Genomic DNA, 20211 nt, shown 5'->3' on the forward strand with positions numbered 1-20211 from the left:
GCAAGTTCCTCAGTTAAAGCCTCTGTACTAGAAAAAAATGTAGCCTCAAACAATAGAAGTTTATATGGTACTTTGATTATAACCAGTATTCAAATTATCTTTGATAGATGATTAGTAAAATAGTTATGACTAGATGAAATAGTGCTGCAGTACTAGGTCTCTTATCACCTTAATATAGTATTTTCTGGCAGAACAGATATTTAAGACTTGTATTTATTTATTAAAATTAGTAATAATAAAATGCTAATTTAAACCACAATTATGTAAGGACACAGGCAAATATCTTCCTCTGGTATATCTTTTTTCCCCCACCTCTGATGCATCTTAAGTAACCAATAATGTAGAAAAATAGTTAATGTTATGTACATAGCTATTTTCTGATAAGAAAGTCTGCCTGAGTACTCTGGTAGCAGAAAAATGGAAATGTGTGTACCAATTGCAGGTTTAACACCAGAGCCTATTATGTGAGCAATGACTGCTAGCATGCTTGAAAAAGTTTCCATTATGACATTCCAAGTGCATTTTTTTCCAAAAAAATAAAAAAATATAAAGAAATAAAGATGAAGCTCTTTAGGAATAAAGATCTCTTTGTTTTCATAGAATTAGATTTACTAAAAACAGTTATCTTTTCATGCTTCCTATGAACTACATTTAGTTGCAATAATATCTCATTTCTTCCAAAGTTATAAACCAAATGCTAATTCCTGATAGCGGTGAACCCGAAGCCTTTAAAACAACATCATGTATTTCCCCTGTTCACAATGCTGCGACAGGCATTCCATCTAGTAAATCAATGTTCTCATTGTTTAAACACTAAGTATGAAATATCATACTCATTTTACTGTGGATATAAACATTTAGGAACTGTGTTCAATATTACTGATCTGTTATCAGCCTTGAGTGAATTTATCTTAATAGCTTCTGGATCCCAAAGGAGCTACTTTCTTTTCTTTCTTTCTTTTCTCTTTTCTTTCCTTTCCCTCCCTCCCTCCCTCCCTCCCTCCCTCCCTCCCTCCCTCCCTCCCTCCCTCCCTCCCTCCCTTCCTTTCTTCCTTCCTTCCCTCACCCTGTCTCTCTGTCTCTGTCTCTGTCTCTGTCTCTGTCTCTCTCTCTCTCTCTCTCTCTCGCTCTCTCTCTCTCTCTCCCTCTCCCTCTCCCTCTCCCTCTCCCTCCTCTCCCTCTCCCTCTCCCTCCTCTCCCTCTCCCTCTCCCTCTCCCTCCTCTCTCTCTCTCTCTCCCTCTCCCTCTCCCTCTCCCTCTCCCTCTCCCTCTCCCTCTCCCTCTCCCTCTCCCTCTCCCTCTCCCTCTCCCTCTCCCTCTCCCTCTCCCTCTCCCTCTCCCTCTCCCTCTCCCTCTCTCTCTCTCTCTCTCTCTCTCTCTCTCTCTCCCTCTCCCTCTCCTCTCTCTCTCTCTCTCTCTCTCTCTCTCTCTCTCTCTCTCTCTCTCTCTCTCTCTCTCTCTCTCTCTTTTCCAGTGGGGCTTGAAACTCAGGGCCTGAGCACTGTCTTTGGGCTTTCTCAAGGCCAGAGCTCTACCACTTGAGCCTCAGTACCACTTTTAGCTTTGTGTTTTTTTTTTCTATGTAAGTGATACTGAGGAATTGAACCCTGGTCTTCGTGCATACTAGGCATGCATTCTATCAGTAGGCCAAATTCCAAAAGGAGCTATGGCATATGGCAGAGATTTGATGCCATCTTTCTGGCTTTGTGGTTACTTGCTCTAGCATAGCTATGGAGAACACTCTTCTTTGCCCCTGAGTGGGGTAAAACCTGTTTCAAACTAAATTCACAATAGGCATTGCTTTTTAAACATTTTGGGAGAGGAAAGAGAAAAGATGTGTGTGTGTGTGTGTGTGTGTGTGTGTGTGTGTGTGTGTGTGTGTGTCCTGAGGCCTGAACTCAGGCCTTAGATCCTGTCCTTGTGCTATTATTTCCTCAAGGTTAGTGCTCTACTCCTTTAGCCACAATTCTGCTTCCAACTTTTTGGTAGTTCATTGAGATAAGAGTCTCAACGACTTTCCTGCCCTGGCTGGTTTTGAACTGTTATCTTTAGATTAGAGGCATGAGCTACCAACACCTGATACAAAGTCTTTTAATTTTCTACTTTGGCCATCAATGTTCTATGGTTTGTGTGAATTTAAATTATCCGAGGTCATTAGCTTTCAGTATGAATACCTTTTATTTATGGTAAGACAGCTCTGCTAGCAAGAAGTTATCTGGTTTTTATTATGGAAAAATCTTCGTTTTTCCCTTGGGAAGGGTAGTTTTTCTAGATACATGATGGTTAGTTGACAAGTTTCATTCTTTGAACACTTTACGTTATGTGACTGCCTCTGGGTTGGTTGCTTCTTCTGAAATTTCAGATGCTATTGTTAAGGAGCTCCTATTGCAAGTTATGCCTTTTCTATTGTTGCTTTCAAGATTTTCTCCTTGCCCTACTTTCAACACTTTTCTTGTGGTAGATTAATTCATGGGTCCCTGAATTTTTCCTGTTTGCTTTCCTACCTAGAACAGACTGACCTTTCTAGATGTATAGGTTGCCTTTTTTAAAAAAAATGTGAGCAATTTTCAGCCATTATTTCTATGAATATGTTCCTTTTCATCTCTCCTTCTGGTGTTTTGATTGGTTACATTTTGGGTTGCCTCAGATAGTCCTAAAACTTAGTCTCTACTTCTGTTTTCTTTATTTTTTTACTTCTATCTAAGGTTGGTTTCTATGACTCTCTGCCAGTTTATTATTTAAGCTATTTCCCCCCCTATTTTTGTCCATGCTAAGGTTTGAACTAAGGGCCTTGTACTTGCTATACAAATGATCTACTTAGCATTTCAGCCATACCTCTAACCCTTTTTACTTTAATTACTTTTCAGACAGAAACTAATGCTTTTGTGTAAACTGCCTTCAAAGCAGACCCTTTTACCAGTATGCCTGTTGAGTAGTTAGGAATGTTGAGGCAGAGTTCTTACTAACTTTTTGTCTGCAAACCTTGTTACTGCCACTCCTGAGTAGCTGAGATTATAATGTTTTTATTGTTGAGCCTATCAAGGAATTAGAAAATAACTACTATACTGGAGTTTGAACTCAGGTCCTCATGTTTGTATATAGGCACTCTAGCACTTGAGGCATACCTCCTGCCTATTTTGCTTCAGGTAAATTTTTAGATAGGCTTATCCTTTTTCTTGGGCAGTTTTGAGACATATTCCTTACTACCTATGTCTCCTGAATAGCTGGGATTACAAGTCTAGGCAAACACACCCCGTACATTTATTAACATGAGATTTTGGTAACTTCTTGCTTGAGCTGGTATTGACCTTGGATCTGAATCTCTAATTAATGTCATTTTCAATTACATAACTACTATTTTAAAACTGTTATTCATTGTATTTTTGTATTCTCTATTTAATGCAGTATTATCATAATACTTTTATTTCATTATGCGTTCTTTTTGTTCTGGGCACATATTTACAATGAGTACTTTGAAATATTATTTTTGTTAATCTGACATCTGGTTATTCTCTCAGTTTCTTTGTTCTGTTTCACACTCATTTTCCAGATTATGAAACATGTTTTCCTGTATATTTTTGTGTTTCACAGCATTTGGAGGGAAACTAAGCAGTATAGAACACAGTTTTAATAATACAACATATTTTTTTTCTCTCTTAGGGCTTGCTACTGTCAGTTGTGAGGTAACTTATGAGCTGGATTCTTTTAGTGGAGTATATTCTTCCTGCTTCATGTTCTTCAGGAGGCAGATATATGATGATATACACAGTCACCATTCAGTGACATTGACACCAGTGAAATTCTCTTTCACTTTTACTGAACTTACTTAGCTATCCAGTTCTACTATTCCCAGTTACTTCTTTTTTGTTTCTAGAAACAATCTAGTGGCCGACATCTTTAAGAACTAACCAAATCAAATTGTGACTCCTTCTGCTGCTGATCTAGTTTCTGAGATCCACATTGTCATCTCCCAAACACACACCATTTCTAGTCTTTTATTTTCTAGATATCTTCTGTATTGCAAGCTTATGGCTGAGGCTGTATCTTCATCAGACCTCGAAATTTCCTTTTCCATAACTTCTACTATTGTTGACAGTGCCCTCAGGCTTAAATTTCTTCACAATCTGTTACAAATGAAGGCAGTTCCCTGGGGAGGAGAGTGGAAGTTGTATTTTATACTTTTCTGGGAAAAATCTCCGTGCTATGGCTCTAGAGATGGGAATGGACGCAGTGCAAGCATTTCCTTGAGTGACATCCTTGTTTTGGAGCTGATTGCTGGTGGAAGAGATAAAGATGTCCTAGAGATATAATTTAAAAATGTGGAAGGTTAAAAGGAAATCTATAGTACTGGATTAGGATTACAACTACGAAAGTAAACATAATATGTAGGCATACCCTCACAAAAATACATATGCATATATATATATACTTTGCTATATAATATGTTGGTTTTGTTTTTCACTCAGCCTTCTCTGCTTTAGGAATTTTGGTTAGATAGAAGATCTCCTGTATTTTTAAAATAGTTTGGTACATACTATACGTGGCCAATTTAATGAGTTTCTATGGAGCCGGAGCCAATGGCCTATTCTGATCACAAACAAGTTGAGTTTTCTTGTTAATAAGTGTTATGAAAATGGAAGGAAAAGGAAGGAAACAGGCCAGATTGATCTCAACGGGCTAATTTTGTTTATTACCAGCAAGGGACACAGACCTTCCTGTGGATATGGAGATTGGGGCGTATGGTGAGGGTGAAGTCCAAGATTTTATGGGGTCTGAGCAAGGAGATGGTTGTTAGATGAATTTAGTACTCGGGGATAACTGCTGGTATGGGCAGAGAATAGGGCAAGTATTGCATTATCCAAAATCTCAAGGCTATTTTTTATTAAAGAATTTATTAACCTTGATTTTTACATCATATTTCAAATGATGTACTTAACAAATGTTCAAGAAGGGAATCTCTATATACAATCACTGGCACTTAGATTTTAGAGCATAATCAAAATTAGGCTGAGGGATTATATGTCATAGATACATATTAATCTATGTAGTAAAAACATTATGTCTATAGAGTCATAAATTTTTAGGTCCATATACTTGTGTTTATATTTCCAATACCATGTCCATAGCACTGGGTATGCAACTTTTGAATCCTTGCTTTTGTACTGTTTGGATCAAATAGCCATACATTAAGGATACCATGGGCCTTTTGTTCCTTAGGTCTTGACTTGTCTCACTCAACATGATTCACTCTAGATTCATCCACTTCCCTGCAAATGCCATTATTTTATCTTGTCTGTTGGCTATGTAGAATTCCATTGGATATATATAGCACATTTTCTGTATCCATTCATCTGCAGTAAGGCATCTGGATTGTTTCCATCGCCTGGCTATTGTGAATAGTGCAGAGATGAACATAGCTGAGCAGGTGTCCTTATCATATCTTGGGTTATGATGTTCAGGGTAGATGCCCAGAAGTGGTATGGCGGGATCGTAGGGAAGGTCAATTTTCAGTTCTTTAAGAAACCTCCACCTTGCTTTCCAGAGTGGCTGACCTAGTTTATAATACCACCAGCAGTGTAGTAGGGTTCCTTTTTCTCCACAACCCTGCCAACATCTGTCATTGAGTTCAAAATCTTGGCCATTCTTGTTGGGGTAAGGTGATATCTTAGGGTTGTTTTTATTTGCATTTCCTTTATGACCATGGATGATGAGCATTTTCTCATATGCTTTTCTGTCAAGGCTATTTTTTAATGTTCAATCAGCTCTACATCCATTTTGCCTAGAAGGATACAATTTTTAGTCTTTCAACCTCTTAACCTTTTCCTGATCTCAAAGCTTGGCAGGAGAGGCTTATGGTCTATGCCCACAATGGAACGTTTACAGTCAGGCTCCGGTCAGATTGCCCTTTCTGTGTCAGGCGGTCTGAGCATATTTTAGGTGGCTTGTCTGGTCTTGGTATGTGAGTGGGAAAACAGTGTGAGAGTCTATCCTTCATATTACATCATTGGATACAGAGGAAGATGGGGGTCAAGAGAGGAGAGGCAAGTCCTTTAATAAGGCTGAATACAAATGAACTGTACTAAGTACAAAAAAGAACCATTTAAAAACCATGACATGATTCTTTCTTCGACTATTAGGTTTTTTAATTTTAATGTATAGAGGAGTTACAGTTATATTCACCAGATAATATCATACATTGATATCCCCTTTCATGTTTTTGTTCCCATTTCCCTCCCCTCACCCCCATCCTTTTTTCCCCTCCTATTTCAAATAAACAAATAAACATATATATATATAATATACCAGGTAACAAAGGCAGATACAGTAACAATATGAGATTAACCAAAGGGCAATACAAGAGAAGAGAAAAGAACATAGTACATTCAGAACAACAGTCACTGATAATTAAGCTCTGGTTTCCATGTCCTGGAGGGCCATTAATTTGGCCTCATCCTATATGACCTTATGTATCTAGGGTTTGAACTATTTTATTCTTCTGCTAGGAGAGTCCTAGGTGTGTACTAATTATTGCAAATGAGGGAAACAATTGAGGCTATGTTCTTTTGGGTTTGGTTTGCTTCACTTAATATGATTTTTTCCAAGTCTTTCCATTTCCTTACAAATGGGTCAATGTCATTCTTTCTGATGGCAGCATAGAATTCCATTGTGTATAAATACTACATCTTTGTGATCCAATCATCTACTGAGGGGCATCTGGGTTGGTTCCATATCTTTGCTATGGTAAATAGTGCTGCAATGAACATTGTGGTGCTTGTGTCTTTAGTATGTCCTTGGTTTTGTACCATTGGGTAAATGCCAAGTAGTTGAATTTCTTAGTCATAGGGGAGCTCCATGTTTAGCCTTTTGAGGATCCACCATACTGCTGTCCATAGTGGTTGAATGAGTTTATACTCGTTCATTAGTTTACACTCATTCGGTTAGTACATATGGTACATTTATGGTACATTTATGGTACAGATTATCTCATCTTGATACCCTCTCAAAGACTAATTTAGTAGAATTTCAGAGTTAACTATAAACTAATCTTGGAGATTCTGCAAGATTTTCATGGATATGAAATTTGCTTTTTGTGCAGGATTGATGATTTACATGATTCTCAACCTGACATATGTTTTCACTACATTAATGAACCATTCACACTCTATGTGACAGGAAGCAGTGAAAAATAGAAAGTAAATGGCATTAAAATGAAGGTTAAAAAATCTTTGATGGATACAGAATTTCTTCATTGCCCTTGTGTGAAAGTGAAGGTTATCATTGCCTCCCTAATTGAGAGTATTTCAAATACCTAACAAGAAGGAAGGGAAGAGAGAGTTGAGTAAAAGAGAAAGAGTAAGTAAAATTGTGTTACATGGTAGTGATAACAAAGGGAATAAATTTGATTGATTTTTTCCTGTGATATGTATTATGTAAAAGGTTCAGGTGAATATTATTCACATTATTAACTCATTATTAAATAACAAATAATTTACAAAATATGTTAACCACATAGGTGATGCAAACATCTTGAATTTGTCTTTGCGACATTTATTAATGCTTAGATATCGCTATGTATCAAAATCATGAGTGATAGTTTATTTAGCACATACATGTACATTTCTTGGAGGAATTAGTTTACTCTTTAACTATTTATCAGTATTATTTGGAGGAACAAATTTCCATCTTAAGGAAAATTCTGGAAGATGGGAGGTATAAGTGAAGAAAATGGTTGTTCAGTTGAAGCACTACATCATTAAATCTTTAAAGATGTTAGTCAAGTCTAGTCATGATTTCTGAGACTAGAAAGACAGAGTGTACCCAACTCCCCACAGTACATATTCTGCACTTTGTCATTCAGGTGGAACCGTTAGAACACCCACATTTTGTGCTTCAAGTCCTTCCTTTTCCTGAGTTCATTGCCTTTCATTTCTATCGGAAGCTCTTAGACTGATCTTCCTTGCATTGAATAATTCACCATCTAAATAAAAGTACAAGCATCAAAGAATACCAGGCTTAATACACTCCATTCCAGCATGGGCTCCCAGGGCTTGATCTGAAGGAGACTGAAGAATTAATCATCCGGGATAAGAGCCTCCAGCTTTTCATATGTTTAATGCTCAAGTTATTTTCACACACACATAAAAATGCAAAAAAAGAAGAAAAAAACCCCACACCCCCAACCCACTCTTCTTCCCTTTTGTTTTTATGTTTCGTTTTCTAAACACTGTCATTCTGTTTCCGCTTCAGTTCCAGATCCCTAGGATGCCTTGGCACCAAACACATGTAAAACAAATAAACACCTTCTTGCACACTCTAACAAGTGCAGCAATTAGTCTCTGAGCACAGCTTGCTTTCCACCACAGCAACTCATTTGGTGCTGGTTGTTATCGTAGGAGAACAACTTTGAATCAGCAACATTTGTTTGGTTCTCCAGTTTTCACCCCTGTCAGTATGGTGGTTTGTGTGCATCGTTTTCATTTGGGGAGCCGTGTGTCTCTATGAAATGAGCTGCTATGCACGTCTACCGCACTTAACTCCTGTGTGCCACCTTGTCACATGTCTGGAAATCTCAGCCTTGGGAGATCTTTGTTCCATATGGGCTGTGATAACTACTTGCTGTGCTGTGAATTACAGATGACTTCAGTCTGGACATTTCTCCCCCTTCCTTTGTTACACAATAGTATAAGCTTCAAAGAACATGAACAATTTTTATTCTCAGTCATACTTGTATTCCATGATACAAAATAGAAGTTGTTTTGAGTGCTCAAGATGGTATATTTCAGTAGGTGAGCAGGAACGCACTCTGCTTCTTTCCTATCGAAGCAAAAGAGAGTTTGGGGCCTTCCCTGAATTGATGGTGAAAATGGCATCAAACACAAACACTTATCTACATCATGAAACAACCCAAGTTATTCTATTTCTGAAAAACTGGATTTTTGGGGTCGGGGTGTAGAAGAAATAAAATAAAAGACATCTCTCTTGAAACATGGTATAATAATTCTGTAACAGAATACTTGTTTTCATCAGCGATGGAGAATGCATCCTATTTTCTTGTATAAATGAGTACTGTATGGAGGCAGGAGCAGTGTTTCAAGCTACAAGAAAAGAATTCCATTAGACTTTGCTTCAGGGCACTAATACCTTTTCTTAACATTATTAGTCAATTTCCCTGGATCCCTTCTCCAGTGATGCAGGGTACAAACCCATAAACAAAGTTAAATTCTCACTCCTGCTAGTCCCAGCCCTCTGGCTAAATGTGTAACTTTGGGTGAGCTATTACCTCTTTGGGATTCTGATTTCCATTGCCAACACAAAATAGTTCAGTCAAATGGTTATCTAAATCCTTTCTTCATCCTATAAGTACATATTTTTATTGTTATGAACTAATTTTTGTACTTGGAGGATTTGATTCTCAGTGATATTTCTAGGAACTTGTTTTGCTTTTTCTGTGTAATTTATGAAGGGCAATAATTCATGGGTTGAAAGAATACCTATTGTAACTTCACTGGGTGCTAGACTTCATGCTATGGAAGCTGGAAAAGTCAGGGCAATAAATAAGACAAACAGGCCACATGGTGTTTTGCCAACAGAGATACGATTTAGTGTCATAGAGAGATGCACAAGTAATCAGAAAGTCAGTCAAATAATGTAGCAAAGAGCAGATAGGGAATATAGGCCGAAAACAATGGGGAGGGGTAGGAGATCATTTGGGTAAGATAACTGAGGTAGCTTCAAAGACTTTGAAAGTTAGAAATTATAAAGAAACTTAGGCTCAATGGTTTCCCTCATTTGTCATAATCAGTAGAAACCTTGGTCTCTCCTAGCAGAGATTTGCAATAGAGCAAAACCTAGATACATAAGGCCATATAGTATGATGCTAAATGAAAGGACCTCTAGGATATAGAAACAAAAGCCATATAATGAGTGATTGTTGTCCTTAAGGTACTATGTTATCTCTCATCTCTTTTGCTGTTCCTCGGTTATCTCATATTTTTACAGTGTCTCACTTTGTTACCTGATATATTGGATATAATTGTATTTGGTTATTTGTAATTGGATAGGGAAGGGGGGAAAACAAGATGAGGGCGGGGGTGGGGGGGAGGGAAATGGGGACCAAGACATGTGAAAGGGTATCAATGTATGTGAATTAATATACCTTCTATCTATCTGGCAAATATCATGTAACCCATCTATTAATTACAATAAAAATATATGAAAAAAATAGCCACAATGGTGATTCTTGCTTTTGACATTCTATTCTTTTCAGAGCAGAGGTTAGTGGTATAGGAGCAATATGAGACTTGCTATAATTTGAATTTGAAATGTCTCCTCAAAACACATGTGATAATTGCTTGTTTTTCTATCCAGGAAGCTACTGAAAGGTTGTAGAGCTTTTAAGAGGTGGAGATTAGTGGAAGAAAGACAGGTTTTTGGCGGGGGGAGTTAAGTCATTGAATGGATATTGAGACATCAGCTTGTTTTTCTGCCTGCCTGCCTGCCTGCCTGTCTATCTATCTGTCCGTCCGTCCATCCGTCTGTCCATCCGTCTGTCTGTCTGTCTGTCTGTCTCTGCTTCCTGATTGCCATGAAGTCAATAGACCATTCTCCCCTGCCATGCTGTCCTGTGTCAACACAGACCCAAACTAACAGACTCATTGATCATGGGACTTTCAAACTATAAGTCCAAATAAATCTTTTCTCCTTTGAACTTGATTATCTCAGAAACTTTGTCACAGTAACAGGAATCTGACTAATGCCAGCTTGACATGGACAAGTGTTAGCCTTTTTGGACTTGTGTTTTTCCATATTATGACGCTTATAGGGGCACCTGCTCCATCATACTGCTCAGAGCCACTAGCTATTCTTTTGAAAGAAGAAGCTAGTAGCCTGGGACCAATTGCTAAGTTAGAAAACAATTCTTCCTGCAACTCTGAAACCATTGTTCAGCTTTTCTTCATGGGCATATTACCAGTGAGAGAAAGACTTAAAAATCAACAGACATACATTTTCTTCTTTTTAAAAAATTTCAGCAGCATGCCAAAAAAGCCAAGCCATGAGTCAGAAAGTCACAATGAAAGGCAAGCAGAAATGCAGAACAGCAGGCTGGTGAATGAAGATAGAGGTTTGCTGTGGTCAAGAGATAGCCACTGTTTTCTTTGTTCTTTAGTCCTATTTCTACTAGCACATCCACATAGGGTTCCTTCTTTCCATAGAGGGTTTTAACTATTTTATTCTGTAGTTGATGAATAAAACTCCCCTTTAATTTTCTTATTGGAATAAGCTTGAATTTAGGTAGAATGTATTGCAGAGTTGTCTTTCTCGGTTATTATTGAATGGCTGGTAAATACCACTTGTGAAGTAGTCATATGAATGAACAGCCCTTCAACAAGCATTACAGCACAAATTCAGAAAGAGCTATTTGGAGTGTTCATTTCCCAGCATGAGAATTTATCATGGCTTCTATCTCTTTTTTTATGTTACAAACTCCATCTAGTTTTCCTAGCAACTAAACCAATAAGAGGAGCTTCATATTTATTACCCATTTACCATATAAAAGAGAATCTCATCTTGTCCACTTCCTTGAAAATGTTATTATCAAAATGCCATGCCAAGTGTTTTGTGCTGATAGGACTACATTTGATAACAGCATTAGAAGATTCTTATTGGTTCTACATATAGCAAAAGCTAAGAAGTCCCTTGACAAGACTTATCCACTTTAGCCCACAGTAATGTGAGGCTGTGTGCATCTATAAATACATAAGCCTGGCTTAGAATTTAAAAGATGCTGATTAAGAGCTACATCTATGTTTGCTTGGGGGAAAAACTGAGATTTTTGTTGCTGTGCGATATAAAGTCATGTCTACGCACTTGTAGGAATGTGAAGTAGAGCAAGTTATTACTGTGGCTTTGGTTGCCATCCTGGTGGACTCAGCTTCCTCTAAAAACACTAGTATTTCTGCACACTGTGTTCTTAGGAAGTGTGAGCTGACTAAGGATGTTGATAAATACTTGTCAAAGGAGAAGCAGAGGGCTGGGAGTTTGGCCTAGTGGTAGAGAGCTTGCCTAGCATGCACAAAAACCCAGGTTCGGTTCCTTGGTACCATATACTTAGAAAAAGCCAGAAGTGGCGCTGAGGCTCAAGTGGTAGAATTCTAGCCTTGAGAAAGTCCAAGGACAGTCTTCAGGCCCTGAATGGGAATTAAGAAGATATAAACCATTCAAACAGATCCATAACACACAATGAGACTGAGGAAGTAATCTTCAGTCTTCCCACAATGAAAAGCCAGATCCCGTGAATTCACAGCTGAAATCTATGACTTAAAGTTGAACTACTGCTAATATGCCTCAAATATTTCGATGAAATAGAAAAAGAAGGATCAATTCCAAACTCATTTTCTTAAGCTAGCATTGCTTTTATCTCTAAAGCAGGTAGGGATCCAACAAATAAGAAAACTATAGATAAATATCTTTGATTAACACAAACACAGACTCTTCAATAAAATGAGTCAAGAATTCAGGAAGTAGTTAAAAAATCATACATTATGATCTAGCAGTTTTCATCCCAGAGATGCAAGGCTAGTTAACATATGTACATCAATAAACATAATACATCACATCAACAAAGCCAAGGACAAGAAACATATGATCTTATCAATAGATGCAGAAAAAGCCATTGTAAAACATGTGAAGCTATTAAGAGAAGGAACATACCTCAAAATAATAAAGTCTATATATGACAGACCAACAACAATATCATACTGGATTGTAAAAAAAACCCCTAAGACCATTTCCTTTAAAATAAAAATGAGGCAAGGATATCCACTCTTCTTCAATATAATTCAGAAACTCATAGAAATAAAAACATATTAAAAATGATATAAAAATGTAACAGGGCTTCCCATAGAGAAAGAAGAGCTCAAACTACCCCTATTTGCAGAAAACACAATCTTTTTTTTTTTAGAAAACACAATCTTATACTTAAAAGCCCTTAAATCTCCATCCCAAGCTCCTAGTTCTTATCTATACCTTTGGCAAAATACAGGATACAAAATTAACTCACAAAGATTAGTGGTCTTTTCTGTATTACCAACAATACACAAGCACAGAAGGAAGGTATAGAGTCACAGCACCACTTTTTCTGAGTAGTTTATTGTGGAGAAGAGTATTACGGACGTTTTTCTGGAGCTGGCTTTGAACAGCAATCCTTGTATCTCAGCCTCCTGAGTAGCTAGGATTATAGACCTGAACCACCAGTGCCCCACACAATGTTGTTTTCTCAAGCGTATATGATTTTTCTTACACAAATGAGAAAATAAAATATGTTACATAGCAGGAGCATAGAAACTAATTGAGCTTGCACAAGATACTACGGGAACATATTAATTAATTAGTTAAACTAACTTAAAGTCAAGCTCCATAAAGTTACTCTAAGGCTTTACAGATTCAAGAGCTAGGAATACACATATGACAAGAAGAGAGGTATCTTGATAAACCGTTGCTTTACAACTATCTTTAGAATGAGACCGTAGTTATTCCAGGTGCTTCTTAAATACCAGGTGTCCCTGGGTAGGCATGGAGATTTCTATTCTTGCTTTCCTATTTATGGTGTACTTCTCTAAGCTGTTTCAAAATAAAACTATTAATGATTCATTAGAAGATTTCTCTTCAAAAGTAATTAGTCAAGCAGTCTTGCATTCTAAGGTGAAGATGTTTACAGACCAAGAAGTAGAAGTTTAAGTTGTGGTTATGATTACTTTATGTACAACTTAATTTCTACTACTCAGAGACCAACAGAGGCAGCGCAGATGATATACCTGAGCTGGGCTCAGTTTTACATTCAATAAAACAGGGCAGTTACTATGGCAACTGGAAGTCTTTAGGGTCTGTTACAAACCCTGTGCTTGGCAGTTTGTGTGCATAAATCCTCTGCATAACTGATCTGAGGCTAGACTCTTGTGTTTTGTTAATTTGTATTTTCGTTGTATCTTAGATAGTGCTTTATTTTATAAACTATGAAGTCAAGAAGAAATTGCCTGAAGAAATAATCTCTTGAGAGTGCAACCGTGGGGCTTTGGAGAAGTCTAGCTTATTAATGTGAAAATGAAGCACAAAGCCTGGTGTTCCAGAAATCTTACATAAGCATTAATACTAATTTCTTCTACAAACTGAGGCAAAACATTGAATCTATTGCAGCTCATATTCCCAAACCGCTCAATAATTATTCTTCTCATATGAAAAAATATGTATATACAACAACGAAGTTTTAGTTTCCAAAGGAGCATGAACAGCTATGGGATGCGATTTTCTTTTGATTATTTATCTATACAAACATATTGCTGTGGTCTTGCCACATGGTAAACTATCTGGTCCAAGTGAACAACTGCTTCATTACTGACCCAGAAAGTAGGAAGACAACAGTGTTACTGATGGTTATGATCAATGCAGGACCGACAAATTGAACTTTTCCAATGAATTGTGTCACAATCTCTTAAAATAATCTTCAAGACTTGATCAATGCTGAAGAAATGTAGTTGGTATGTTTCACTCTAATCTCTTTATACACACAAGCGGGGAGAGGGAAGAATCCCATCAAATTAAAATAAAACTACTTCCCCCCTTAAAAGAAAAAAAGGAAGAAAGAAAAGAAAAACACCAAACCCCTGCAGCTAACATGGACAACTACCTTCATTCACAGTGCTTTGTACTTAAACCATGATGGGGGAAATGAATAAAAGCAGAGAGCCACTGCTTTTATACATTTCACAACACTCCAGATGATACTTCTAACCTCTGTTCAGACTTTACAACAGTAAATCAGGACAGGACATAAGTGTGCTAATGGGCATGTGCATTTAATCACCAAAGTAATGAAGCTGTCTGGCTTTTATTCTGTCATGTTTCTAAGACTGTGTCCGTTAAATTCAAACAAAAGAGGAAGAAGTCTTGGCAGAACAGGAGAAGTGATGCACATTTGATGATGGAATCATCTTAAATATTACTCATGGCATATAGCCTAGTCCACGCTCTAGCTGTTTCTATGGCTTGGGCTTTGTTGGTCTTCCCCGGCTCCGCTACATCATTCGCTAATGGGTATTCTGGATTAGCCTGGATCTATACCAGAACTAGGCGGATCTACAGTGCTGGGGACCAGTTACCTTTCAAACTAAGTATATTCTTCCCAACTTGACTACATTAGGATGATAGATTTTGGCCATGAAACCTACTTTAGGTGCTGCCATTGGGTCTTCTTCTCGCAGGAATAATTCAAGTTGAAAAGTCCCGCTCTCAAAGGGGGAATCCTGAGGGCTAGCCATATAACCACATGAAAATAACAGGCATTGCTCTCAGCTGGGTCTGCTTTAATGCCAGGAACTGGTTCTGCCAGCAAACGCTGGGTTTCCTTACTGATCCTGCGGGACAGCCTGGCCATCTTGTCAAATCCTGAGTTGGGCCTCCACTCTCGTCTCTAGCTCCTCTTGCCTTACACAGGAGTGGAAATCCTGAGCTCCACTTCCCTAACTATAGTTTTAGATCAGGTTTTTTAAAAAAATAATTTGTTAAAATTAGGTCTTCAGGCAGGGCCCCAGTCTAGTGTGACACATAGTAAAGTGCATTTAAGTAAGAGAATATAGTTATTTCCAATCCAACAAGAGATGCCTTGGAAGAAATGAACCTGGTCAACGCCTCGATTTGAGGTTTTCAGCCTCTGGAATCAGGAGAACTCTATTTGGATGTCAGCCCATCCAGCCTGCAGTACTCGGTTGTAGCATCTCTGTCAAACAATACAACCTGTTTTGCGTGTTTCATATGTAGTTTTGTTGTTGATTTACATATATCTTTTATTTTGGTGAGGATGGTAGGTTGGTTGTGGGGCTTGAACTCTGGGCCTGGGCGCTGTCCCTGATCTCCTCAGCTCAAGGCTACCGCACTACCCCTGGAGCCACAGCCCCACTTCCGGTTTTCCAGTGGTTAAATGGAGGTAAGACTCTCAGGGTCTTTGGTGCCAGGGACTGGCTTTGAACGGCAATCCTCAGATCTCAGCCTCCTGAGTGGCCAGGATTATAGGTGGAAGCCACGGCGCCCGGCTTCTACATATATCTTATGCATTAATTACTTATCAGACATAGGCTTTTCAAACTTTTTCTCAGGTTACGTAGATCAGATTTTACCCCTTTATGTAAAATGTCCAGGACATAGATACTAATGTAAAATGTTGGCTATCATCAACAAGTGCTTGTTTATTACACCTTGTAGGCTCCCTTCATTCTATTTCTTGTTTTACTATAAAAGTAAGGCATCAAAATGCAAAATGAACATTTTAACTTAATAGAACATAGATATCAACAGATAGTGTTTAAACATCTACTTCCAGATGAGTTGGTAGAAAACAAAAGTTGATCAGACACAGTATCTTTTTAATAACAGCATTAAAATCTATATCAATAAAAAATAAAAATGTTAGGATTTGCTCAGAACAGATATATAGCCAAGCTGAGTGGAATTCTCTAAGTGCTCCACCAGTTTCCTCATAGCAGTCTCCAGATGACATAAATACATAAATAACCATGGTAAGAGAAAAAGGTGGAAGATGAAGACATTTTAGAGACTACCAATCATAAATCATGTACTGTTATCTACCACACTACATTGATTACCCTATTTGGAATTAAAGAAAGAATTTACAGACTTATCCTTTTGTGTGTGTGTGTGGGGGGGTGGTTATGGGACTTGAACTCGGCCTCAGCCCTGTCCCTAAACTCTTCACCTCAAGGCTACCACCTACTCTTGAGCCAATCTCCACTTCCCATTTTCTAGAGGTTAATTGGAAATAAGAGTCTCAGGTCCTTTTGTGCCCAGGCTGGTTTTGAACCTTGATCCTCAGATCTTAGCCTCTTAGGATTTCAGGTGTGAGTCGCCACACCTGGGCCAGACTTGCCCTTTTAGTAATGAATGAAGATCTTCAAGGAGAGCATATATGATAATAGGCATGGTTGTAATCATATTCCACAAGAAATTTTTTTCTGTATACTGCCCTGTGGTCTCAATGTGATTTCTCCCGTTATTCAGATTCACCCATCACTCCCTCAAGAACTTATATCCTGTTTTATGCCACCAAAAATTCAGCTTCAAGGCTCGGATATTGCTGCTTTAAGGAGAGATTGTAATCAGACTTTGACTGAAACCTTCCAAACTGTTAACTACATTGACTTTTTAAAATTGTATTTTATTGTCAGGGTGATGTTATATTTGTCAGGTAGTGGGTATGTTACTTCTTGAACATTGATACCCCTTCTCATGTTTTTCTCCCATTTTCTTTCCCATAAAATTTATTTCATCTAAGATTTTTGTTTGTTGTTATTCTTGGTCATGGTGCTTGAACTCAGGCTCGAGGTTAGCACTCTAGCACCCAAGCCACAGCTCCACTTTCAGTTTTGGGATAGTTAACTGGAGTTATGAGTCTCAAGGCTTTTCTTGCTGGGCTGGCTTCGATATTTGATCTTCAGATCTCAGTCCCCTGAGTAGTTTAGGATTATAGGCATGAACCATGAGTGCCATGCAGTTTTGTCTAATTTTAAAGAAATAGGTGATTTAAGAGTCAGTAGCACTAAAGATATCTGTCCTCAAATCAAAGAGTGTGCAGCTATATGAAGAAGTCAACTCCATCTGGAGTTCAATCACACTTTTCCATATGGCTAATCACCAGCGGCTTATGAAAGGGAATGTTGTCAAGGCTGGCAGGCCCGAAATTAGCTGTACAGCTGCGTTTTGGCTTATGTGCAAACCTTATAACAAGATGAGTGTGTCTGAAGACAAAGTTAACTATGACTCCTGTACTCCTTTTACTCGCCAAGGCTAAAAGCGCCGTATTAATTTTGAAAACATATCCAAACTTACAAGGAGCAGCTTGCATCACTTTCTAAACTCCAAATTAAAGTTAAATATAATCAGCATATTTATGTACATTCTAAGATTTTAGAATTGGTCTATACCATCTTCTGAGTTTTATTAATGTTAATCAGTCAATCATTTCACTGAATAGACTTTTCTTGGACAAGATAGTTGGCTTTGAAATTTTCAGCTTTTTTTTTTTTGCCAGTCCTGGGCTTGAGCTCAGGGCTTGAGCACTGTCCTTGGACTTTCTCAAGGCTAGCGCTCTACCACTTGAGCCTCAGCACCACTTCTGGCTTTTTTGCTATGTATGTGGGGTACCAAGGAATCAAACCCGGGTCTTCGTGTATGCTAGGCAAGCACTCTACCACTCGGCCAAACTCCTGGCCCAATTTTCAGCTTTTTAAAATTATAATTCATAGGCAATGTCTTAAGCATTTCTAAAGTTAATTTGGAGTACTAAAAATGGCTTGATTTCCTAATATGGATGCCTTTGAAGGTTAGTATTAGCAATGATTTTTTTTTGGTTGGTAGTGGGGCTTGAACTCAGGGCCTGGATGCTGTCCGTAAGCATTTCAGCTCTAAGGTTAGTACTCTACCACTTGAGCCACAGTGCCAATTTTCTGGTGGTTAATTGGAGGTAAGAGTCTCATGGACTTCCATACCCAGGCTGGCTTTGAACCATGATCCTCAGATCACAGCCTTGTTGAGTAGTTAGGATTACAGGTGTGAGCCACTGGTACCTGGCTAGCAATGATTATTTTTCATTGATGTCTAATTAGCTGAAGATAGAAATGAGATTTCTGAAATTTTCAGTAGTGTCTATATTTTGAAGTTTAAACATTTCTTTTTCAGGGACATCAGCAGACAGCCAGAAATAGGAATAGGAGGCGAACTATTATTCCATTTTATCCAAGCAGAAAATTGAATTTAGTATCTGGTGTGCATTACATAGTGACTATTTGGTTAGGGATATTGGACCTTGTTTCCTGTCCAGTGAAGCATTATAGAATTAATGCATTCAGACATTTGCCACTGAATTTCTTATACTGAAATACTGTTCTAGATCTTTCTTATATTGAGAAACTGGACTAGGACTGCTACAGGAATTTTCTTCCACTGTGGCCATAGGAACAGGTGTTTATTTATCTACATTGTGACTAATAGTCAAGGTTCATGTTTGTTGATTATAATGGGGAGTTGTTTGCTTCCACTTTAACAAGAAGTAATTACTTATAAAGGAAATGAAAAGCCAGTGACTTTTGAAATAAGAGATATCCTATAAAACTATAATTAAATGCAAAAATTCACACAGATCTTTTGATATAGCTGGATGATTTAGACACTGATGATTTTAGACCAGTGGTCCATTCAGTAACTAATTTATAAAATGTGTATAGGTCACTGGGAAAGAACTTGCAACAAAAATTACCATAATAGAGTAACATTTATTTCCTACTGTAAAGGATAATTCAGATTAACATGTAGAAAGAAATGTGCTAGGAAATGGAAAGACTTAGAAAAAATCATATTAAGTGAAGTAAGCCAGACTCAAAGGAACTTAGGCTCAATGGTTTCCCTCATTTGTCATAATCAGTAGAAACCTTGGTCTCTCCTAGCAGAGATTTGCAATAGAGCAAAACCTTGATACATAAGGCCATATAGTATGATGCTAAATGAAAGGACCTCTAGGATATAGAAACAAAAGCCATATAATGAGTGATTGTTGTCCTTAATGTACTATGTTATCTCTCATCTCTTTTGCTATCCCTTGATTATCTCATATTATTATAGTATTTTACTTTGTTATCTGATATATTGGATATATTTGTATTTGGTTATTTGAAATTGGATAGGGAAGGGGGGAAAACAAGATGAGGGGTGGGGGTGGGGGGAGGGAAATGGGGACCAAGACATGAGAAAGGATATCAATGTATGTGAATTAATGTACCTTCTATCTGGCAAATATAATGTAACCCTTCTATTAATTACAATAAAAAATATATGAAAAAAAGAAAGGCATAGGAAGTGCAGGTATGAGATACAAACCTTGTGCAGCATTCTGACCTTTGTTTAGCCCCAGGGTGATATCATTCATGCTGATGCGGAATAATTTTGCAAGAACCTCTTGTGAAGATTAAGCAATATTTCTGTAAACAAAATCAGCTTTCTACATCCTGCAGGCCTGGTTGCCACAAAGCTCATTTAGCAGAGTGTCAGTTTTGCTTAGCCTTTTTTAACCCTCTTCTTGTTTCTTTCCTTCTGTGTGAAAACTGTACAGAGGTCCAGTGCCAAGGTTAATACATTGCAGCACGAGGACTG

General features: G+C 37.9%; 1 pseudogene; it reads right to left on the bottom strand.

Moving 5' to 3' along the window:
* Positions 1-14988: 14988 nt before the first annotated feature.
* Positions 14989-15430, bottom strand: LOC150065483 (ubiquitin-conjugating enzyme E2 N pseudogene; annotated as a pseudogene).
* Positions 15431-20211: the final 4781 nt, after the last annotated feature.

Source organism: Megascapheus bottae, chromosome 3, assembly GCF_031878675.1.
Source record: "Megascapheus bottae isolate mThoBot1 chromosome 3, mThoBot2.hap1, whole genome shotgun sequence".
Classification (NCBI taxonomy): Eukaryota; Metazoa; Chordata; class Mammalia; order Rodentia; family Geomyidae; genus Megascapheus; species Megascapheus bottae.